Raw genomic sequence first — 19,100 nt, 5'->3', positions numbered from 1 at the left:
TGGCAGACAGTTATACAGATTGCAGCCACAGACAGAAACTGCTTCATTGGCCTTTGCTACTCTCTCAGAAATCAGTGCAGTATTTCTAGAGAACACTGAAACATCAGAATTAGTTTAAGGGTCTTCTCCCATCCTCTGTTTTTACTGTTGTGGGGCCCCATGGGATCTTGGTAGTGCTTGCATCCTTCATTGAGCACTGAAGAGCACTGTGGAATTCAGGAGATGATCTAACAATGCAATGCCCAAATCCCTGCTACAACCTGGACAAGTGGTCATCCTATTCCTGTTTAGAGCATTTCATTGATGGGGAGCTCACAACTCAGAAGGCTGTTTATCCCATTCTCCCCTCCCAAAACTAAAAAGGAAAACTGCCGTTTAAAAGAGATGATAGGTGCAAACACATAGAAAGCACTCAATGAATAAGATTTTTTTTCTATTTCTGCCAAATGCATAATAAGCAGACAGAATCAGCTATAGGGAATGTGTGCTTAGCTCTAGTCACTGACCCAGACATGTTCCTGGGGGACTACTCAGTCCTTACACAGCATCAAGATAGAGCTGGAGAAGTACAGAGGTTTGGAGTGTGGTCTTTTTGGCCAAACCATCCAGATTTGAGGTCTGCTCTACCATTTGTGTTAACCTAGAAAAATCAGTCATTCTGTTCCTCAATTTCCCAATCTGTAGGATGAAGAGAGAATAATGCTATCTAGTAGAGATTATTATCTAAATGTAGAGATTATCATCTAAATGCTTAAAATTCTGCCAGGTACATGGTAAATCATAAATGCCATTTTAACATCATTCCCATTTCATAGACCAAGAAACTGAGGCCAAGAGATTGAACCAATTCTCTAGAGTCAAATGGCTTAATGAGGAACAAAGCTTGGACATAAATCCTGGCCTGCCTGAGTGACAAGTGCATATACTTTCCTTTATATAACATCTCTGCCATTCCTTTTGTCTTTTCTTTCTTTTTTTTTTTTTTTTTTTTTTTTTTAAGAAGACAGAGTGGGAGATGCCGGTGTAGAATTCTGCCAGAGAAGCTGGCATTTCCTGCTCATTTGAGAAGACTGTTTGTTCTCAACAGCACAGCCGAGTGAGTCTGGGAGTCAAGTTCACATGCAGGTGATAAACCGTGGTGCTACCTGCTTTCTAAAGAGACACTCAGGGGCTGAGGGAGCAAAGACCGATTCAGGTTCCCAGATCTGCCACTGCAACCAAATCCAGCTTTTGCTTTAATAGGGGGAGGGGTAGAATAGACAAGTCACCAACCTCCACATGAACAGTGACTTTGTGGCCCCAAGATGAACTGATAAGCCCTTCTCAAAGATAATGCGACCATTGCTCTGTGCAGCAGTGGCTTCAAGGTTGGACCCTTGCAGATGGTACTACTTTAGGATGCAGCTAGTACAGGGCCATGCCTCTGTTGCACAAAGGAAGGCTTGCAGGGAGTAGTAAAATTCAAAATATTTAACAACTGATAGGCACAGGCAGTGACCAATCAGATCAGACACTGCAGTGAAAATGAACATCAGCTGCAAACAGCAGGGCCCTGGGGTGCATCCTGGCTGAACCTTTGCCTTGGCAGCAAGGAAGCCCAGTTTGCAAACAGAAGAGGAACCGCAGATTGGAGGGACAGGATTCAACAGAGAATTGTCTGCTTATCTCATATGGAAATCCCAGAGAGGATTCCCTAAACCCCCTGGGCTCTGCAGAGCATAGTTCAAAAGCCATTGGAGTACAGAAAAGAGTAAGTACCTTCCAGGTCCAACTTCAAGACCTAGCAACATCACCCGCCCTGGGTGCACAGGACTAGCCTCCAAAACAGCAAAGCCCTGATTCTACTTAAAGACATGCCTAGGAGGCTCCAACTGATAGACTGTCAGAAAGTTACTCTGCTTACCTTTTCCTTTGGCAGGAGTGCTCATTTGCAGCCTCACAAGATAGGTGCTTGTGCTTATAGACGGTGGCACCAGTGCTCCTTACTGTGGACCCCAGGATTCAGCATGTTGCCTGGAATCATGCAACATGAGCTCTGGCCTATCAGAAATTCCATCGGAATCCTTGTTCTGTCTAGGTAGCCCCCAGAGCCACTCCTAGCCCCTCTCTTTCCCAGCTGGATCTACCTGTCTGCTGCTTTACTTTCACAGAAAGCATATGCTCCTGCTACCTTTTGGACAAAGTCACAAGGGGTCAATTATTTGTGGCATGGAAACTAGAGTACCATTTCTTAGGCTTGCATACGATGAAGCTCCACATGATGAAACAAGTCATTGGTCCATGAGGTCCAGTGGGAAGGTACTAGAAGTAAAGGCCCTCCCCTGAGAGCAATGCACCAAGACTGTTCTTTCCCTTTCATTCAGTCTCACCCACCAATGAGTTTGCTGTGGTGGACTTGCCAAACCAAAAGTTACACCAGAGAATGCTGCTGAAATACTTCCCCACTGTTCATGGAACTCAAAAGATTGTGCCTCTTGACGTTGACCTTGCCCCCACTTGTATCTTACAAATCTAATCTACTACTGGGGAAAGACACCCCTTTCCCATTAGTGTTGTTAGTGGATTTTCATTCTGTTTTTCATATATGATTATGAATCTCCAGCCTTCACTAGCTTTATCTCTTCTCTATGGAAACCTCACACAGCTCAAGATTAGCAGGCCCTGCATTTGAGTGACAGCTTTACAGGAATTTACAGAAGGAGCCATGAGAATCAGCTGTGGCTATGAAGAACATGGGGACAACTGGGGAGACTAGTGCATCTGAACGACACAGGATATCCACTGAGCACCAAAAATTATGTCAGTTAGCCCAGATCCCCTCCCAGTCCTGCCACTTCAGCCAGCCATGCAACCTGGTAAAGTAACTCAAAAATCTTCCAATACCTTTCCTTTAGTATAAAATAATAGTATGTATCCTATAGGGTTGCTGTAAAAATTAAGCAAAATAATATAATCATGCATCACATAAGGATGTTTTTTATCAATGACAGACTACATATGACAGTGGTCACATAGAAAATGAAAAGTTATTACGGTCTACTGATGTAAATATTATCACATCATAGCATGATGCATTACTCACATATTTATGATGATGTTGGTATAGAAAAATCTATACTTCACGGCCAGTCATATAGAAGTGCAGCACATACAAGTATGTAGAGCACATGATATTTTATCATAATAATAAGCAATGATGTTACTGGTTTATGTATTTACTATACTGTATTTTAATATGATTTTAGAATGTAATACTTACAAGAGATCAGTTTACCATAAAACAGCATGCTGTGTCATGCCAGCAGCAGCTTTATGCATCTCATGATTACTGTGTCCCTTGATTGCATCAAGAGGCCACATAGAGTGATTGACGAGACCACCTGGTTTGTGTAAATATATCTGATGATGTTCACAAAATGATGAAATTCCCTAACCTCACAGTTCTCAGAATAGTTCTCAGAATCCCAAAGTTAAGAGACCCAAAACTATACATAAAGCACTTAGCACTATGCCTAGCATGTAGTCAATAGTTCACTCATTATTAATATTGTTAACCATTCAAACATTTATTGATCAGTTGCTATAAACCATATACCTTGATAGGGGCTGGATCTGTCAGTTTCTACCCTCAGGAACTGCATGGTCCAGTGGAAGAGAACCACAAATAACCAACAATTAGAATGTAGTATGGTGAGTGCTTTGTTAATGATTATTTTTAAAAAGAACTCTCACTAATAAATGACCACTGTTTCTTGCTAGCCACTCTGTGCTACAAGCTTTATTTAAATCAAAGTGTAAGCTTTCTAGCCCTAGAATCTGAGTTCAAATCCCAGCATTTTTACTAAATTAGTATGTAGTCTTGGGCATGTTAACTAACTTCTTTGAAACTTAGTTATTGTGAAAAAGATAAAAGTTAGAAAAAAATATATACCTATCCCCAGAGTACCTTGCACATGCAGTTGCTTACTAAGTGTCTATTGATCAGAGTGTTTGAATGAGCATTTTTGATCAGTGACTAAGAGCACATAGAAGGCAGATATTGGGTGGCTGCTTTCTCCCACCCCTGGAGAATCTGTCTAGGAAGTTTTGAAGTCAGGCAATGGGTTCACCTGGGGCATGTGACAGGATTGATGCCAGCTGGCTTTTCTGGTTTAGAGCCAATTCGAGCCAAAGACTGTAGCCACGATGACTCGAGAATGACCACTAGGGTGCAGTTGCTGACAAGCACCAAGCAGAATGTTCCAAACAGCAGGCTCTTCAGGACCAAGGTGGATAAAAGGCAGAAGGGTCTGGGGAGGAAGTACTTCCTGCTCCAACCAGGCTGGATGCTCTAGTTCTACCAGGCATCCCCAAGCCAGCATTTCCCCAAGCCCACACTGTGGCCATGATGGCTTTTGCTGACTCCAGACCAGGCCTTCTGAGCTGGCAGTAGACAAGTCACATCACATTTCTCTTTGCCCCAATTTCCTCATCTGTCTAATTGAGAGAGTAATCCTAATCCTGCCTTTAATGCAGGGTTGCTGAGAGAATCAAATATAAAAGAACCTTAAGAAATATACAGTACCACAAAATAATGCATTATCATTACTGTCATCATTACTACTACGATTACTGCTGCTGTGTATCAGTCTTTTCCTATATGTTGTGGATTATCATTATTCGATCCTACAACCTATTACCTAAGAAATGAAGAAACTGAGGCTGACAGAGTCATGGCCCCCACTAATCCCTTTATTGCCTCTATGAATTCAGGAAAGATACCTCATCCCTTAGGCAGATGCAGCAGCTCTGAGACAGGTAATTTGGCAAGTAGAATGGACGCAGGATGATGGTGAATTCCCACTCACCCTTGACTAGACAGCAATACGCATGACACATCTTCAACAATAGGTTGCAATGACCGGAGCAAAATGTTGAGTCAATTGGTTGAATAAAGACCAAACTAGGACTCAGATGAAGGCCTGCTATATTATACAAGTCATGAGCACCCCAGGGGGACAATTGTCCGCCCCCCACCCTGAGCCAGTGGCTTTTTTGTGGTGACCACAAACACTGGTTGTCCTTCCTATACACTCAGTCACTTGCAGCTCTGTGTGGGGAGGAACAAGAATGATGCAGAAGAGCCGCACACCTCAGGGAGTGCTTTACCACTGCGAAGGAGCCCTGCGAATCACGATGCACCAGCCTCAGAGCTGAGCCAATGCAGAGAGAGGAACAGAACTGTACAGACCCAGACCTGTTTACACGAAGGAACATTCTTGTAGCGTAGCCTGATAAGTCTGTTGCTAAGCCTGCCTGGCTTCCTGTTGCAGAGCACCTGGCTCTCAGCTCAGGAAAGATAATCACTCTGGGAAACGGCTCTACTCAGGAGACCTGGCAGATTGCTTGCAGTCTAGGGTGAAACCTGCCTTTCAACAGGACTTCACCTCTTCCCATGTCAGACAAGAGGAAACCGAACCCTTGAAGGAAAGGGTTTGCACACACACAGTCCTGCGAAGCATCTGCAGCCATAAGTGACCCTCAGGGAAAGGAAGGTGCCCCGGAACTCCCAGCTCAGTGTACCTCCTGCACAAAGACCTTAAAGTTCCCTGCTGGGACAATGAGAGACACAGGGCACTCCAGCAGCTATCATCTGTCAGTCCCAACACCAGCCCTGTCCCTGTTAAGGTCCAGGGGAGGGCCAGGCGGAGAGATCACACAGCACTGGGGTGGGAGTGGGGGCTGTGGAGGGCAGGGAGGGGGAAGGGCTTTGGAGAGATGAAAACAAATAACTGGCATTGTTATCTGACCCCAAAGAAGATGGCCAGGGAGAACTGGGTGATCCCAGCCAGAGTGAAAGAAGGGCCAGCCTCCCCTAGTCATGAAAGAGTTTAATGAGACTTATTTAAAGCCCATTTTGGAGTCCTGCTGAAAAATAATACTAGCAAGTTTTATTTTTTTCCCATAAGAATTGCTTCCTAGGGCTCTCTCTCTCTCTCTCTCTCTCTCTCTCTCTCTCTCTCTCTCGCGCGCGCGCGCGCGCTCTCTCTCTGTCTCTCTTTCTCCCGCGCGCGCGCACACACACACACACACACACACACATACCCCATCCTGAAAAATTCACACATTGCCCACAAATCCTGCCATCCTTTACTTTCCCACACTTCAGGCATATCTACCTCAAGGATGCCACCATTCCCTGCACACACACAAACTGCAAAATAGAAAAAGCAGGTCTAGTCCCAGAGGTTAGTCCTGCACCCTTTGAAATTCCAGACTTTGAGGCAATCCAAGAACTTCCTCCACAAGGAGTTGTCCTCCACATAAACAAACAGCACAGCCTCTGATCCCTATCATTCTCCACGCTGCGCTGCGCCTGAGGCAAGGCAGCTCTGCAAAGGCAGAAGCTACCAGCTTTCTTTAGTCCAGGATCATTAAGCTTTGGTGGGAAGCAGCAGCCTTCGGCAGGGTCACAGCACAAGAAGGGGGCTGTATCCCCCCAAACACCTTGCCAGATTCTCTATGATATGTTAAGTCCCAGTCACTTGGAGGAGGCAACCCTGGCCTTGGGCAGATTTCCCTCTGGTTACCAGCTCACCCAGAGCCGATGGCTGCTTTTATTGCCAGGGAGGAAAAGCATTGCTTCTGCACCTATCAGCTAGACACAGGAAAGAACGACTTGCAGAAATTATTCCCACATCAACAAGGGCTCCATCCAAGAGCCTGTCTCCCCAACCTCATCCCTGATGCCGAAGATTAGGGCACAGCAATACCCACAAGATGCTAAAACTGTCAGGGGGAATCTTTTGCTGGGATTAGAAACCAACCTTGAAGTTAGCAAGGATCTGGAGTCCAGCTCTGAGTCCTACTCCCTGGATAGCCTTGGCCAACCTGAGCCGCGGGTCTCTCCTCTGTGGATGGAAGTCACAACTTCTTTCTATCTTACATAGTTTTGTGAAGGTCACAAAACACTCCACCAACTACAAACTCCAAGCAGATATGAGAAATTCTCATGATGAGAAACTACCAAGGAAAGAAGGAGCTCATCCACTGGGCCGTGAGCTCCTCAAGGGCAAAATCTATGCTGTCTTTAGCTTGTCATCTCCAGTACCTGGAACAGAGACTAGCACCAAATTTTCTGTAGTAAAACAGTTGGGAAGAAGGCAGGCAAAATGAAGACAACCTTGCGTGAAGTTGTGTACTGAAGGTCATAGAGTGGGTCATTGTGGGGCTGAGGTCAACACCCTCTCACCCCTTGGATCAGTGCTACATTCATCAAACACTCAGGTCTATTGCAGGGACAGTCAGTGAGTGTCACACCAGCCACAGGGCAGGCCAGAATCTAATGGGTCTACCATTCCCAGGGAAAGTCCCATTGCAGGCCAGACAATACCTAGGAGGTCTTCAAAAACTCGAATTGAACATTCATTCCAACTCCACGAAGGGAACAACCAGAAACAAGTGCACACGACGTTGCAAAGGCCTCAAACCAGCTCATCTTATTCCTTGAATTGTGCAAAATAGAAAAGTCACAAAACAGGAGCCACTGGGTCTGGCGGAGGTTAGGTCATAGAGCCTAGAAGCATATTTTGTTTCAGACTGTCCTTTATCATCACTTACCTACTGACCAAGCGTCTGAGAGATCACCAGCCCTCTCTGATTCTCAAAATTTCCATCTGCAAAACAAGAAGACAATCACAATTAATCCCTTGAGTCCTCTGGACTAAAATGCATCACTGGTTTTATACCTAATGTTGGCTACCAACTCTCCATGATCCCATGGAGCAGAGGAAATTGCCAATGGTCACGGTTTGCAAGGGGAACTATTCAGAAAATGAAGTGTGATCATAAAAAATTAAGCATGGTAATTAATAGTTATGTTGCAAGCCCGGATGCCAATAGTGCCCAACTCCCAGGACAGAAAATTCAGCCTTCCCATCATTTGGGCACTTATGTTTATTTTTCATAGATGTTAATCTGTGAAAGGCCACTAAGAAACCAGAAGAAATAGAGCAAAGAAAAGGGCTGCAACCTCAACATACTTCCTTCCAACATTCTGAGATACTTTTCCAAACTTATTTTCTTGTATACATGGAGTTCAGCTCTTTTCAGAGCAGGGGCTATACAAATCCATACAATTTAAAAGTACTCAGTGCCCAGCAGATTGTGATTCTCCCTCTCTGGCCCCTGGTGTTAGAGCAGGACTGTTGCCTTGGTTGCTTTATTTCGTTCTCTCAGCTTGGTCCGTTTCCCCAAGCTCTTTGGATCTGAGGTCTGATCTATGCCCTCACTGCTACACCTGAGCCTGGCGGAGTAAAGAGCAGGTGACCTCAGCCCTTGGACTGTCCTTCTCCAGTTGGGATCTGCTACCTCATCTTGAAAATAAGAAAACTTACCAGCCTATCACAGATATTATTTTAACTTAAAAAAAAAAAGAGGCTACAGAAAGAAAAGGAAACTCATACATTTGAGTCCCTACTAAGTGACAGTTATTGAGCTGATAATATCTGCAGACATTATCTCATGATCCTCATAAACACCCTGGGAGATTTTTACAGCTGAGAAAACTGTAGCTCGATAAGGCTTAGTGATCCATCCAAGGCTTGATGCAGTAATTTGGGCACCAACATCACATTTTTTACCATATCCATGGGTTGCCTCTACTATCATTAACTTTTCCAAAGCAATTCACATATTCTTGTTTAACTTTATTTTTAAGGGATTTTATTATTAAAAAAAAATCCTACAGCTCCTTTCCTGTGCCCCCCACCGCCCGTGCCTAGTGAAAGGTAGTCTTGCAACTGAAAATGGATTCTGTAGATACAAAGGGGATGCTAACAACTCAGTTTATACTTATAACCATTCTACATACAAATATCCATGAAGTCACAGGTTTGAGATGCAGTTTATATACCTTTTTCTAATTCTTATTATAATAGATAACTCTTGACATTTAAAATGCTCATCCACTTTGCCCACCTCCCCCTCAGTGCCCCCATTACATTTTGGGGGGAGGCTTGTGTAAGTTCCCTCACTTTACTGTGACCTCAGAACCTCATTTTGTCATATTTTAAAGCTGAAACAACAAAAACACCTTACGATATGTTCAAAGTCACACAGCTCCTTACAGAAGGAACCAGGACTTGCCCTGTTAACCCAGCGTTCATGCCAGTCCTCAAATTCCAAATTTGCATTTCTTTAGCATCTGACCACTAATTAAATTTTATTTCCAAATCAAGGCAAGGTCATCCAGTTCCGTTACACTGTCAGCTTCTCCAAAAAGTGACTAGATTGTATCAGTACTTATTTAAGACCCCCCAAAGGGCCCTTGGATAAGAAGCTGCATAATTTCTAAAACCAAGTTTAGAAAAATGTGAACTGAAAGTGATTCTTTGTTCAAAGATCCAAGATAGTAACCAAGGAAATGGAAAGGCCTGGTAATCTAACACCCAGGAATGCCACCGCCACTGCAAATGAGGATGAAATCCCAACTGCCAAGGGATGAGCAAAAGAGTGGCAAAGGGATTGTGCTGGACACTGATGGAAGCTGTGGTGGAGTGAGCTTTGGGCAGCTCTAAACTTCCACTTCCTGTCATCTGGCTTAAAATTAATTGGCATGAATATTTTATGACCAGCAAGCAAACAGGCTGAAAGGCCTATAGAAATGGCCTAGACCTTCATCATCAAGTTTCTTATTTCTACATGGAAGAGGAGATCCAAGCTGGGCAGAAACAGGAAAACAAATAACTCTGATTATCCTTCCCAGGGAAGGGATAATCAGAGTTGTTTATAAACTATTATTTTTTTCTATTTATCCAAATATACTAAATACAGTTAAATCTCACTGACTACTAGCAATATCTTTTATATATATATTTTCTCCTAAATCTTTTTGTAAGAAGACACATGGACATTCACACAAGTCACATTCACATTCAGATACTCTACAAAATAGGATCATATTAAACAAACTCATTATAACAACTCTTTTTCTTTTCCAGCACTGAGGATTGAAGTCAGGGTCTCATGTATGCTAGGTAAGCACTCTAGCACCACTGAGATACATTCCCAGCTGTTTTATTTTATTTTGATATAAGGTCTCTCTGAGTTGCCGAGGCTGGCTTTGAACTTGTGATCTTCCTGCCTTACCCTCTTGAGTTGCTGGAATTATAGACTTGTGCCATTGAGTCTCACATGATCTATTTTTTCACCTAGTGAAATAGCATACTTAAAAATGGTTATGTAGCCAGGCTCAGTTGTGCATGCCTGTAATCCCAGAGGTTCTGGAGCTGAGGCAGGAGTATGGCAAGTTCAAAGACATCCTCAGCAAAAGTGAGGCACTAAGCAATTCATTGAGACCCTGTCTAAGGAAAGATCACAATGAACACATCTGAATAAAAAGATATTTAGAACCTATTTTGAAAATCTATACAACAATAAAATAGAAAATATCAAAGACATCAACAATTTTCTAGAGACATATGACCTACCCAAACTGAAAGACCTACCCAATTTAAACAGATCAATTTCAAGTAATAAAATAGAAAATGCCATAAAAATCCTATTAACCAAGAAAAGCCCAGGACCCAATGGATTCTCAACCAATTTCTATAAGACTTTTAGAAGAATTAACACCAATACTCCTCAAAGTATTCCATGAAATAGTTGAGGAGGAAACACTTCCAAATTCATTCTATGAGGCTAATATCACCCTGATACCAAAACCAGACAAAGGCACATAAAGGAAAGAAAACTTCAGAATCCCTGATGAACATAGATGCAAAAATTCTCATTACAATTCTGGCAAATCACATACAAAAATATACTGAAAAGATAGTGCACCACAATCAAGTGGAATTCATTCCAGTAATTCAGGGTTGGTTCAACATATGGAAATCAATAAACACAATTCATCTTATCAATAGACTTAAAAACAAGAACCATATGATCATCTCAATAGATGCAGAAAAAAGCATTTTAAAAAATACCGCACCCCTTCATGTTCAAAACACTAGAAAAACTAGGGATAGTAGGAACATACACCTCAACATTGTAAAAGCTATATATGCTAAATCCAAGGCCAGCATAATTCTAAGCAGAGAAAAATTGAAAGCATTCTCTCTAAAAACTGGAACAAGACAAGGATGTCCTCTTTCACCACTTTTATTCAACATCGTCCTTGAAACTCTAACCAGAGCAATTAGGAGAAAGAAATTAAAGGGATACAAATATGTAAAGAAGAATTCAAACTATCACTATTTGCCAATGACATGATTCTATATTTAGAAGATCCAAAAAATTCTACCAGAAAACTTCTAAAACTAATAAATGAATTTAGTAAAGTAGCAGGATATAAAATCAATACCCATAAATCAAATACATTTCTATACATCAGTGATGAATTCACTGAAAGAGAAATTAGGAAACTACCCCATTCACAATAGCCTCGGAGGGGGTCGGGGGGACTTGGGAATCAATGTAACAAATCTAACAGAAGAAGGGAAAGTCCTCTACAATGAAAACTACAAAACTAAAGAAAGAAATTGGAAAAAACCTTATAAGATGAAAGAACCTCCCATGTTCCTAGATAGGCAGAATTAGTATTGTCAAAATGGGCATACTACCAAAAGCATTATACAGATTTAACACAATCCCAACTAAAATCCCAATGACATTCTTCATACAACTATAAAAAGCAATCATGAAATTCATTTATACAATAAGAGAACCAGAATAGACAAAGCCATCCTTAGCAAGAAAAATGAAGCAGGAGGCACCACATTACCAGAATTTAAATTATACTACAGAGCTATAGTAACAAAAACAGAATGGTATTGGTATCAAAACAGACATGTAGACCAATGGTCCAGAATGAAAGACACAGAAACAAATCCATACAAATATAGTTATCTCATACTAGACAAAGATGCCAAAAACACTCACTGGAGAAAAGATAGCCTATTCAACAAATGGTGCTGAGAAAAATGGAAAGCCATATGTAAACAAAATGAAATTAAACCTCTATCTCTCACCCTGCATGAAACTCAACTCAAAGTGGATCAAAGACTTAAGCACTAGAACAGAGACTCTGTGCCTACTAGAAGAAAAAGTAGATCCAAATCTTCACCCTGTTAGCTTAGGTTCTGATTTCTGTAACAAGACCCTTAAAGCACAAGAAGTAAACTAAAGAATCAATAAATGGGATGGATTCAAACTAAACAGCTTCTTCTGAGCAAAAGAAACAATAATGTGAAAAGAGAGCTACAGAATGGGAGAAAATCTTTACTACATGCACTTCAGATAAAGTATTAATCTCTAGGATATATAAAGAACTCAAAAACCTTAACACCAAATAATAATAATAATAATAATAATAATAATAATAATAATAATAATAATAATAATAATAAATAATCCAGTCAATAAATGGGCTAAGGAACTGAACAGACACTTCTCAGAAGAAGATACATAATCAACCAACAAATATATGAAAAAATGTTCAACATATCTAGCAATTAGAGAAATGAAATTCAAAACTACTCTGAGATTTCATCTCACTCCAGTCAGAATAGCAATTATCAAGAATACAGGCAACAATAAAGTTGGCGAGGATGTAGGGAAAAAGGTACACTCATATGTTGCTGGTGGGACTGCAAATTGGTGCAATCACTATGAAAAGCAGTATGGAGATTCCTCAGAAAACTTGGAATGGAACCACCATTTGACTCAGCTATCCCACTCCTTGGTTTATACTCAAAGGACTTAAAATCAGCATACTATAGTGATGCAGCCACATCAATGTTTATAGCAACTCAATTCATAATAGTTAAACTATGGAACCAACCTACGTGCCCTTCAATAGATGAATGGATGAAGAAAATGTGATCTGTGTAGGTGATGAAATATTTCTCAGCTTTAAAGAAGAATGAAATTATGGTGTTTGCTGGAGTTAGAGAATATCATTCTAAGCTAAATAAGCTAATGCCAGATGTTTTCTCTGATATGAGATTGCTAATTCACAACAATGAGCAAGGGAAAAATAGAGATGCTTTATATTAGGTAGAGGGGACTGAAGGTAGAGGAGGGAATATGGGGATAGGAAGGATAGTAGAAAGAAACAGACATTATTACCTTATATACATATATAACTACATGATCGATGTGATTCTATATGTATAATCAGAAAAATGAGAAATTATATCCCATTTATGTATGATATATCAAAGTGCATAAATGCAGTCTACTGTCATGTATATCTAAAACAAAAAAAATTTAAAAAATCAAGCTAAGAGCTTGGTGACATTTTGAAGTTTTCATGAAAATCATTTTTTCTTTAATTACTAAAAATTTTATTACATTTATAAAAAACAAACAAACAATAAATAAATAAATAAAGTGCAAAATAAGGCTGGGGATGTGGCTCAGTGGTTGAGTGACCCTGAGTTCAATCCCCAGTACCAAAAAAAAATAGATATATAGATACATAAATAACCTCCTACTTACAGATGTAGAGATTGTTTCCAAATTTTTTCATAGTGTAAATACTTTGATACTTTGTAAACATTTCTTGCAAGGTTGTTTGAATATGTACTTAAACTATATTGCTTAACATTTTGAACAATTTAAAACTACCCTCCCCTGCAAAAAACAAAACAAAACAAAACAAAACAGAAAAAAAACTATACCACATTTAATTTCTACCAGCAATATATGTGAATGCCATTTCTGGTTTTCATCAATATTAGGCATTAGCATGCTTTTCTAAAAAAAAAAAATCCTCTATCAATGTGATAGGTAAATGGTGCTTTGATATTTTAATCTGCCTCTCTTAAATACAGTTAAACACCTTTTTCTACATGTCTTGGCAACTGCACTTCTGTTAGGAATTTCACATTTTTTATCCTTAACCCATTTCTACATACAATGTCAGTCTCTTGTTGGTACAAAAGAATTCATCATTTGTCTTTTGCTTGTTGTTATAGTTGTTATTATTGTTGTTATTTTAACCTTCTTCCAGCATGTTCAGTCACAGGAAGGGCACCACTGTCTCTTAATTACTTTCACTAGAAACCTGAGCTCCTGTCTTGATATGTCCCTGCATGTCACTACCACAACCAATCACTAAGTCCTAACATCTGTACCTCCAAAGACACCTTAGATCACTACATTTTTTCTTCCTCTCCAGCTCCATTACCCTCATGCAAGCAAGCCATCATTATCTCTCACCTGGACTTGGGCAGTCCCCGTCTACCTGGTCTCCCTAATCCTCCACTCTAATTCTTTCACCATCAAAGTCAGAGGGATTTTTTTATATATATATAAATGCAAGTTGGATTATCTCCCCTGCCAAAAATCCTTTGAGAGCTTCCTAATCCAATAAAGATAAAGTGTGACCTTGTGCCTTACAAGGCTGCTTCTAGAACCTGGGTTCTGTACTTCGTGGGTTGCTAATCCATTCATCCCACCTTAATCTCTAAGCTTGAGCTATACTGGATTCCTTTCAGGTCTTCAAATGGGTCACAGCCTTCCCTAGTGCCATTCCCTTCTGTCCTAAAGGTCGTATGCTCTGCCCTTTGCCTGCTAATCCAAGTCCATCCTTCAGGACTGTCTGCTTAAACGCCATCACCCCAGAGAAACCCCAAACTCCCAGACTAAGTAAGTTCTCCTAACTATGTACAGGTCTTTTCTTTGCAGGACACACACTGTGATGGAGTGCTGCTTGGTGTGGTTCATTTAATATGTGGCAGACTGAAAGGTCCACGAGGACAAAGACAGGTCTCCCTGGTCCAGCATTCTCTCCTTAGAGCTTGGCATGGTACCTAGCACATTTGCCAAGCAGTCAACAAATGCTCACTGAATTGCTTTCTTTCTCAAAGGAAAAACAAAAGGTAAACAACCAATCTATTCTAAGGACCAAGCAAATCAACTCTAAGTTTTAGTAAGAAATTAATGTGGGTCTTTATTCAGAAAGCATATGAGGTGACAAATCAGACCGGTTCTTCATATGCCAGGCTCTGACCTAATCACGAATGACTGTCATATCTCCTTCCAGGAACAAAATTCAAATCCCTGACTTTGGCAACCACAAGCTCACCAGAGTTGAGGCATTTCAAAAGTGAGGTCCATGCCTTTGTCCTTTCTGTATCTCCCTCCTCTATCCACCCTGTTTTATCCATCTTCAACAAGTGTCTCTTCAGTGAATTTACTTTATGTCAAGTTATATAGTAATTACATCAAATCCACCAGCTTTTCTCCTAACATTTAAAAATAAAAAATAAATTTGCATTTCTAGCATTATTGCTTTGATGATTTTGCCTTCTATAGATCATATGTATATTTATGAATATTTTCTCTTAGGTTATTTTGCTGAATTGAAAGGAAGAAAAGTGGATTATATGTCAGAGAGTCTCAGCGCTTCACCAGCTGCCTCTTTGCCCTGCCCCAAAGTGAAATTTGTCCTCAACACTACATTCAGTCACTGAATTTAGTAAAACTAAATTGCTTGTATTTTTTTTTTTAACCCTGGATGTCTGCCGGCACTTAGGTCCTCTCTCCCCCTGCTCCCTTTCTTAGAGGGTCTCTGGGATAGAAGGCAAAGAGCAAGTTGTGCTGTAGATCCACCATTTCTTTACCTTAATTTGGTCTCACAGGGCACCAACTGGGGCTGAGGCTCCCACTGGCTTACCCATCGGATGCAATGGTCGACCTGGGTGGGTCAACACCTGCAAGGGCAGGGCCCTGGGACTCACTAAAGCAGGGAAGGAGAGAGCACCAGCTAGTCTCCTTTCTGGAAGTCTCTGCTCCCTCTGCTCAAGAGGTCCTAGAAAATCTAAGACTCAGAGATGCTTCTTGAGCTCTATATATCTGCTCTTCAGGTGCAGTAGCTGATTTCAGCTGATTATATATTTCTTGATATAAGTGAAGCTGGTCATATTGCCACCATATGTCTGAGTAAGGATGGGTGCTTCCCAAGGACTATGGTGTTTAATTTCCAACATCTTCACTGCTTGTACTTGTTTTTTTTTATCCTGGATGTCTGCTGCCAGTTAGGTCCTCAAACCATGTCCATTTTAGCTTTCTTCTGGGTATTTCAGAGTCAAAGATTTTGTTCTTCTTTCTCCCTCTTTGTTAGATTTCATTTTTGTGTATGTGATCAGAATGGTGTGAAACAATTTAGGATGAGAAAATTGTACTCTAGCCACAAGACCTCAGCCCCTAACAAGCCAGCATGGTGTGGGTAAAATCCTGATGCATTAACTGGCCTTCTGGGGACCAGCCACACCTTCTCTGGGTGCCCTTCATGCTCCCAGCTGGGATACTCTGCATCAAGTTGCTTTCAGACAGAGATAGTTTCTGTGCTGTTCAGCAGAGAAAATGGTTTTCATTATGTGCATGGAAAACATGGAAAGTCTAATAATAATCCAAGATACTACATGATATTGTCATCTCTTTTCAAACAAGCCACAGAACCATGTGAGGGAGTCTTTCTAATTTTAACAAACCAACCATGTGAGCTCTTCTTCTTCTTTTTTTTTTTAAGTTGTAGTCAGACAAAATACCTTTATTTTATTTATTTATTTATTTATTATTATGTGGTGCTGAGGATCGAACCCAGGGCCTTGCACGTGCTAGGTGAGTGCTCTACCGCTGAGCCACAATCCCAGCCCCATGTGAGCTCTTCTTGAAGGATCAACTTCTCCACCCAGCAACTTCATGTTCACCCTTCTATTCAACACTTAACTGTTTATTCTGTGTCAGACCCAGACCAGAGCTGGTGTCTAGAAAGCAGAAAGGACACCAGCCTAATCCATGTTCAAATTCTGGTTATAACCCAAGTTGAGTCAGGGGACACTGAGAAAGTTACTTACTCCCTCTGAGCCTTAGCTTCCTTCTCTTTATGTAAACCAGGATACTTACTCCAGTCTTACAGGGATACTATGGGAATTATATGGAACAGCATTTCTCAAACATCTAGATGGGTCCTACAGAGCAGTCCTGAAGAACACTCCCTGCTTTTACATTTCTACCACTAAGCATGGTCCACAAGACATGCTCCTGCACTAAAGGACACAAACTGGTAGAATGGGGGAGCCTGTGACCTACAGTGAAATCCACCAATGAAGGTTCAGTTCTAATGGGGTGAGAACAGGCAGGTCAGTCTTCCTGTAAGACTTAGGAGCATAGTCTTTGCACAACAGAAAGGTCCACGGCACTGGGCATGAGATGCAGACCCATTCTGAGAAGGGCCTGCTGAAGAGGGGGAGGTGGAATGCAGGCATGGGTGCCAGGCTCTGATAATGGGATTGTCCCTTCAGGGGTTTTAAGCTGGGCACATATAGGGCCAGATTTGTCATTCAGATCATCACTGGCTGCAGTGAGAAACAGGGCTGAAGCGAGAAACAGGGCTGAAGCAGAGAACCACAGAGCCATAGCTGATCCAGACCCAAGGAAAGGGTTCCTGATTTTGTTCCTGGGGTCACTAATTTCCCCTCCCTTGCCAGCTCCTCAGCAGCATAACTGCAGTGGCCCAGTTAGCAGAGGCTGTGGGCCTGGCTTCATTGGCAATGCCTTGAAGAGTAATTTCAGGTATCAACTGTAAATCCCTCCATGCAGCCTGTTCTTTTCTGACCCAGTTGGTGCAGGGCAACCTCCACAGCAGTCCTGGAGCCATGGGCAGGCTGGTTGAGTTGGTGCTTCAGCCGTTAAAAGTTAAATTAATTTGATATATTTGGTACTTTTTTTTCTTTTTGTCATGGACCCTGTGTTTATTTTTAAGGGTATTAGTAAACTGAAACAGATAAGGTCATGGGCCCAAGAGGTTTATAGTGGAGAATATTTGGCTGACTTATAACCTAAAACTGAGTGCTGGAGTGTGTTCAAGAAGGGCCAAGTGACACAAAAGTCTCCATAGTAGCACAAGGAAAGCTTCATGGTAGAAGTGGCTCTTGCCTGCACCCTGGAGACTAAGAAGGCACCAGAGAGCCATAGATGGCAAAGGGCACGCCATGCTGAGAGCAGCTGTGTGTGGAGAAAGTGGAGCAGCTCACTGTGCTGGATCATAAGGAATGGATGAAGAGGTGATAGGGGACAAAGTCATGCCAGGAAGGGCCTGGTGTCACTCACTACTTTCTTCCCTAATTCACAAGAGCAATGGTTATTTAAGAGCAAAGCAGTAACTTTTATTAAGTGCTTACTACGTACCTGATAATGTGCATGACATCATCTCTATATGAACTCACTTTATTTAAATTTGGCTCACCATTTCCATCTGACAACTGAAAAAACTAAGGCTCAGAGAGGTTCTGTGGCCTGCTGAGGCCATAGGGGCAGGAGTGGAGCCCAAATATTTGAATCCCAGTCCAAGGATCCCACTCTGTACAATACCATCTCCCCCCAATGCTGGGGACATAGGTACAAGCTTCAACAACCAAGCACAGACACCTTACCCCCATCACCTGTGTCATGGAGTCACATTTTATTTCCCAAGGAGAGAAATTAGCCACATATGCCTCTTTGTAACAATATCTTAAGTAATTCCTAAGGATATATATTTGATTGAAATCAACTGGTGACTGCCTGTGGGCACTGGCAGTTATCATGTACAGGGCACCTCCACTCCAGGTTTGTGGTAATCATCACAGCAACCCTATAAAGCAGGTTTTACTTCCCCAGGTTTATAGTTGAGGACATGAAGCTTGGAGAGGCAATGTGACTTGCCTCTAGGAACAAGAAGCAGGGGGCCTGGCACTCAGACCCTCCTGTTAACTTCAAACTCAGCATTGCATCAATTCCACATTCCCATGGTCTCCCTCCAATGGGTGCCCCTTGGCTGGCTCCCATGTCTGTAGGTGGACCTACCTCCCATCAGTGGTACAAGCTAGAAACCCAGGCCATCCTTAACCCCTCTCCCTCTCCTCCACCCCCAGAGCTAACCCATCATGGAGTCCAGCTGGTCGTAACTGCTTAAGCTTTCCCATTTTGGTCAACATCTCACCATCTCTGCCTCCACCATCTTCATCCCAGCCACAGTCATCGCTCACCTGAGCTTCTATAATGGATCCCCACTGGTCTCTCTGCATTCCATGCTCAGGAACATGTGCCTCCTACACTGGCTACATGCC

At 41.8% G+C, this 19,100-nt stretch overlaps 1 pseudogene; it reads right to left on the bottom strand.

The window, feature by feature from the left end:
* The window catches only part of LOC143389656 (teneurin-4-like), a 648,816-nt pseudogene that overhangs the window by 503,785 nt on the left and 125,931 nt on the right, over positions 1 to 19,100 (bottom strand).

This window comes from Callospermophilus lateralis, unplaced genomic scaffold (assembly GCF_048772815.1).
Source record: "Callospermophilus lateralis isolate mCalLat2 unplaced genomic scaffold, mCalLat2.hap1 Scaffold_169, whole genome shotgun sequence".
NCBI lineage: Eukaryota > Metazoa > Chordata > Mammalia > Rodentia > Sciuridae > Callospermophilus > Callospermophilus lateralis.
This window is presented reverse-complemented; position numbering and strand designations above follow the sequence as displayed.